The following is a 6,698-nucleotide window of genomic DNA, read 5'->3' on the forward strand; positions in this document are numbered from 1 at the left end:
CCTACTAAAGGACATCTTGGTTGCTTCTGAGTTTCAGCAATTATGAATAAAGCAGTGAAAACATCTGTGTGCAGATTTTTGTGTGGACATAAGTTTTCTCTTCTTTTGGGTAAATACCAAAGAGCACAATTGCTGGTTAGATGGTAAGAGTATGTTTAGTTTTGTAAGAAACCACCATATTGCCTTCCAAAGTGGCTGTGCCATTTTGCGTTTCCATCAACAAAGAATGAGAGTTCCTTTTGTTCCCCTTTTACTTAATTTTTTTTTCCGAGTGTTATCACTGTAATGAAATAAATATAAGCATGAATCATATCGTCAACCACACTTTCACAAGCCCTAGCATTTGCCTGCCTCGCGATGAGGGAGACCTCCTCGTCAGTAAACTTGGAAACTAAGGGTATGATTGCAATTCTCTCCTTCAACCAGTGCACTTCATTCTTAGTTGCTGACTTAGAAAAGGAGTCACCCCTCTTCACAAGACAAGAGGGAAACCAGACTCCTAAGTGCTGAGCCTTTTCAAGTGGGATGCTGCCTTCCAGGCTCCTACTGTCAAAATCCTCAATAACCCTGATCTTCCCTGCGTGAGCACTGTTGTGGCACAGAAGAGATTCCTCACATTCTGCCCTTTGTCTGCCTTTCTGCTGGTGTGCTCTTGAACCAGAGTTGGTCTTTCACTGATAACACGTGACTGTGATCCAAAGCCACACAGCAAGACATGCAGAACTGACTGCTGCTTGAAATGCTTGTTTTGACTTGTTCTCTATCCCAAAGGACAGAGTAAATTCTGCACAAATGTCAAACACTGGTGATCTAATGATAAAAATAAGATTGGTCCACTTATTTTCACAATTAAAATCTAAATGCCTCTACTCAACGTCAACTTTCTTGTATATTTTTTCATTGTTCCTGATGAGATAAAATAGTTACTAATCAGCACAGGGAAATATATACAAGATCTTATGGTAGCTCACAGCAAAAAAAAAAAAAAAAAAAAAAGTGACAATGAATATACACATGTTCATGTAGAACTGAAAAATTGTGCTCTACACTGGAATTTGACACAACATTGTAAAATGACTATAACTCAATAAAAGATGTAAAAAAATAGTTACTAATCATAGCTAACATTTTGAACACTTGCTATGAGCCACAAACAGTACTAAGTACTTTATATTTATGTCATTCAACCTTCTTAACAATTTGATGAAGTGTTGGTGTCATTTTTATCTCATTTCCAGATGAAGAACCTGATGCAAAATAATGTTAACTTTTTTCCCCTAAATTTTAACCAGATGATTGAGAAGCAAGAATTTGAATCTAGGTAGACTCTAAACTCCTAAGTTTATGTTCTTAATCATTTATTAAATCATCTCTAGTCCCAGACTATTCTTAACTACTTGAATATAATTCAGGTAGTCCTCCAAGAATCAGGACTGTGATCTAAAATCACCTGTACTGAAATTATACGCATGACCATCTTTCATTAAAATTTTGTGTCTCTTCTCCAAAAACACTCCCTTGGAAAGCTCATACTCATCTTCCAAAGCTCCAGATCCCTTCCTCAGTAAAGCGTCCTTCTCCTCCTCCAGAAGTATTTGTTGCCCTGTCTTCTGTGCTTTCTTAGTAACTCATCCATACCTTGTGATAGACCTTAACCCTGTAATTACAAGACTTTTCTTTAAGGCAGCTGGGCTGTTCTGTTCCTTTGGTATCTGGTAGGTGCTATATTTTTCTGAGATAAACACATGGAAATTCTTCAAGCCAAGAAATATCATCCTTCTGAGAAGAAATTCAGAGAGAAGAATAGGTAGTGAATATACTTTCTGGAGCAAGAGGAAGAATAAATGCATATAATTTATATATAACTAAAAAGAGTTAAATCTCCAAGAGATAGAAGAAAGCTATTAAAGCCATATCTATTTCCTAACCTGCAGAAACATGCTTCCCACAAAATGCTCCACAAAAGAACAGAGTTCTCCAGAAGAACTTTCCACGCTTCAGAAGAACTGAGGATCTGCACAGTACTGTGCTCATCTTTAAGGTAAGGCCCTGGGTTGAGAGAACGTCCTAGATCACATCAAACAGCAACACTGACATCTGCTGGAAATGCACTCTGCCCACATTTTCTGCAGTTGGTTAAAAAGAAAAAATAAAAAAGTACACAGAAACAAAATGATAAGAAACTATCTGAAAAAAAAATGCAGAACCCAAACAAAGAGGGAAAAAAAATCAAGAAAATGTGCGCCTGAACAATCTTGGGCATTTCTTTCATTGGGAATATAATCTTGACAAACACATTTTTGGAGATAACCATGGCCATAGATTTGTGACCCTGGGTTACTAATTCTTACAGACATATCCTCTAGCTTGGCCCCCCAAAAGTGTTTTTAAAACAAAACATGCTACATGTCTCCGCAATGAATTTCTACCTCATGTTTCATAAATAGCGTGGTTCGTGCTCTCTGGGTCACAGCAAATACTGAATCATCCTCAACTGAGGCCACGCCTCAGCTTTCATGGATATGATTTTGGCAAATGGCTTGTTGCTGTGGTTTGTATTATGCTACCCATTCTCCGAAGTTTCCGTTCTGCTGTCTCACTTGTGATATTAGTTAGGTATTTGGGGAATAGTAAAACTGAAGAATAATATACTTTCCTCCTTTTATTTATTTATAAATTTTAAGTTAATCAGGTGTAAAGTATTTCTTTCTACACTTATTTTGCTTATTTATTAGAACTTTTTGGTAAGAGGAAAAATTTTGCAACTCACAAAAAAGATTACTTTGTTTTATTTTTCAGGAAAACTCCAAAACCTGTATGTTTAAAATTGTTACCTATAAGAATTAACTCCTAGCTTCCCAGCATGAGGCTTCCATGATGAGCTATGTTTATGTTTTCTCCTAAATCTACCTCATAGGTGTCCTTATGGGGGAAGTCAGGTATTTATTTTTTCCCTTTTTGCTTTTTGGCTTTTCATCTCTTTATTTTGAAATATGATAAGTATACAGAAAAGGCATATAAAACACAAATGTACAGCTTAATGCATTATAATAAAATGAGCACTCATCATAGTCCACACCCTTGCTTTTCTTTGCTTTTGAACCCTTAAGTTTACCTTTCTAGATTCCACAGCATTGCTGGGATTTTAATTTTATATAAATGGGTCATACATAGTGCATGTTTTCTTTTATTTTTGGCTTCATTCAGTCAACATTCTGATTTTCATGTGTGTTGTTGCATGTAGCCGTGATTTGTTTATCTTTATTGTTCAATGTTATTCCATTTTACAAATGTATCACCAATTGCTCATCCAGTCTTTTGTTAATGGGTCATTATTTGGGTCATAATTTGGGGATATTTGGGTCATTTCTGGTTTGGGGCTGTTTCTAGTTCTAATTCTCATCCCCCAACCACCACCTCTGGCAACTCCCAAGCTGTTCTCTGTATCTATGAGTTTTGTTTTATTTTTAGATTCCGCATATAAATGAAATCATTGTCTTTTTCTGTCTTGTTTCTTTTAGCTTAATGCCCTCAAGGTCCATCCATGTTATTTGCATGTTACTGCAAATGGCAGGGTTTCATTCTTCTTATGGCTGAATTATAGATCTATATATGTTCACATTTTCTTTATCCCTTCATCCTTCAATGGACACGTGTTGTGTCCATGTCTTGGCTATTGTAAACATGCTGCAATGAACATGGAGATGCAGATATCTTTTCAAGTTACTCCTTTTGTTTCCTTCCGAGAAATGGAAGTGGAATTGCTGGATTGTATGGTGAGTTCTATTTTTAATTTGTTGAGGAAACTTTATACTGTTTTTTCATAGTGGCTGCACTGATTTACATTCCCACCAGCACTTCACAAGGGTTCCCTTTTCTCCACATCCTGACCATCACTTATCAGTTGTCATTTTGGTAACAGCCATTCTGACAGTTGTGAGGAGAGATCTCCTTGCTGTCTTGATTTGCACCTCCCTGATGATTAGTGATGTAGAACACCTTTTCATGAACCTGTTGGTCATCTGTATGTCTTCATCAGAAACATGTCTATTCAGATCCACTGCCTATTTCTAAATGGGATTGTTTTGGCTTTTTGCTACTGAGTTGTATGAATTCTTGGCTATTAACATATTTTGGCTATTAACTCTTCACCAGATGGGGTCCCACTGCTTGAAGACTTAAGTGCTGGCTGGGGTGAAAGAAGGGAGGATGAGGACCTGAGCTAGCTACCGCTGCTGGAAGAGTGGGGAGGCCCACTGTAGGAGGCCCAGCAGCCCAGGGCCTGGCCAGAGAGTTCCTGGCTGCTGTGGAGTTGAACCTAAGCCCACCCCCACCCCAGAAGAGTGGCTGGAGTGGCTGGATATCCTGAAGAACCAGCTCTGGAGGAAGAAGACATTGTTCCCAGGCCTGCCCTCCTCCAACCATCCGGCCAAGGACCAGGTCACCGTGCAGCTGCAGATGTCACTGGAGAATGGCATGCAGGTGAAGGAGGAGGGAAGCTGGGCAACTTCGATGTTATCCTGGCTCAGATCTCAGGGTCCCGCTTGCGGACATGGAATAGATGGCTATGATCACTGCTAATTCCAAGTAGAGCTGCGAACCCCAGCGCAGGAACCCGCACCTCCCCCAGCACAGCTCTATACCTGGAAGTGACCCTGAGGACTGCTGCGGACGGGCTGACCTGGAGATACTCACTGGCCAGGAACTGGCCAGCTGAGAGCAGGAGTGTGGCAATGCCTGCCACCCGCAGACCACTAACCCTTACATCACCCCCAGCACCAAAGTGGACATGACATTTGAGGAGCAGGAGCAGCTCCTGCAGCTGAAGATGAAGTATCTGAGCGACCCGGCAGCCTCGCAGCTGGAGCTGGACCGCTGTGCCGCCCTGCGCACCCACAGCCTCCTGCTCCAGCAGCTGCGGGATGACATCAAGGCTCCCTTCTGCAAGCCCAGCCAGGTGAGCACAGCCCGGCCATCCTTATCCTGAGGGAGGCCCTGAAGCTGGAACCTTCCAACAAGACCATCCACACCAAGCTAGTGAAGAAACAGGCAGCCCAGCAGAGCATGAGACCCCGCTGTAGCCAGGAACGCTGGGCAACCCCAGCCCTCTGACCACCACGTGTCCTGGTAAGGGTGCCTGGTCCGTCCGGTGGAAGAGGCTTTTGGGGACAACTGCTGTTGCTCTTGGGGGCGTGGCTCTCTGTAGTCATTGTGCCCAGAACTGACTGCCCAGGTGACAGCCACCTACCGCCACCTCCTTGCACGGTGGACCCCACCCCATTCTCCCTAACTCTCCCCAGCTCCCTGTCCAGGCCCCCTCTGACCTGGCCCCCTCCTCCAGGTGAGGCACAGCAAAGTTTGGGGGTCCCCTGGCTCAGAGCACAGAAGGGACTAAGACCTATAGGAGGAAAGTGAGGCAGGGTGGGGCCTCACAGCAGCCTTGGGGGGAGGGGACCCTCATCCCTCCAGACCCAATTTCCACCCCCCGCCAGCTCTCCTGGGTGAGGTCTCAGCAGGGGCAGACCTCAGTTTCTCCTTCCCAGCAGGCCTGGGGGCAGCGCTTCCCACACCCTATCCCCATCCAAGTGTCAGCCCCTGCTGCCCACCTGCTGCGCTCTGTCCAGACTCCCCCACACTCCCCTCAATTTTCCCCCACACACGGGGAGATAAAGTCTCTTCCACCACAGCAAACAAACAAACAAACAAGGCAGCCCTATTACAGCCGGACGCAGGGCTTCTTTAATAGGCCACGTTGGGTTGGTGTCTCCCTGTTGGCCGGGCTGGAACTCCAGAGCTTACCTGGAATGGTGCTGTGGTCTGCAAAACCTCCTCCCCTCCCCTTGTCCCTCCCCACTTCCCTTCACAGGTGTCAGATCCGCAGGACAGTCTGTGGCTCGGCCCAGTCTCTGGCTCCCTCCTGGTAAGTCTCCTGCATGTTTGCTCCCTCTTGGCCTCGGTTTCCTAGAAGGCCCTGAGAACTCATTATCCTAATTCTAACCGTCATGATGTCTCATCACCAATAGATGGTTTTCCTCTTTTTATAATTTTGCCTTCACCAATCCTCTGCCAGTGGCAACCAGGATGCTCTTTCTGACCATCGTGAAAGTCCAAACACTTCACTGCGGCCCCTGGGGTCACGTGCCAACCTCTCTCTCCCGTCCACCCCTCTCTGCCTCACACCGCAGGTGGTGATGACTTAGGTCTGTCGAAGACTTCCACTCTTGCCTTCGCGCTCCTCTCCCCCGTGCCTGAGCTGAGGCGCCCTTTCTGCCTGGGATGCGCTTCCCGCCTCTTTGCTTAGACACAACAGCTCATCTGCTGGCGCCTCTCCAGGAGAACTTCCCAGAACACCCAAGCCAGACATTGTGCCTGGTGCCACCAGTCACCCTGTCTGTCCCCGGAGTGCTTCTAGGTCTTACGTTTGCCTTTGTACCTCCCCCCGCCACCCCACACGGGGGGGGGGGGGGACTGTGACACCCATCAGGGCAGGAACAGCGCCTTCCCCGCCTGTCTCCACATGCTCAGTGCTGGCGCATGCTTGGCCCAGAGTGATCATTCAATAAATATTTGTTTTGTAATTGAAAACGTTCAACCCTAGCAATTCATTCATCTACCATCTTTAGAAACTCTTAAAATACAAAGTAGGTGATTAGTTTGTTCAAGTGTTTTGCAGTTACTAGACGCCACGTTATTTGTCA

The 6,698-nt window shown here is 44.7% G+C and overlaps 1 pseudogene; it reads left to right on the forward strand.

The window, feature by feature from the left end:
* The first annotated feature begins 357 nt into the window (after positions 1-357).
* Positions 358-5,493, forward strand: LOC116664864 (annotated as a pseudogene).
* Positions 5,494-6,698: the final 1,205 nt, after the last annotated feature.

The sequence above is a fragment of the Camelus ferus genome, chromosome 1 (genome assembly GCF_009834535.1).
Source record: "Camelus ferus isolate YT-003-E chromosome 1, BCGSAC_Cfer_1.0, whole genome shotgun sequence".
Lineage (NCBI taxonomy): Eukaryota > Metazoa > Chordata > Mammalia > Artiodactyla > Camelidae > Camelus > Camelus ferus.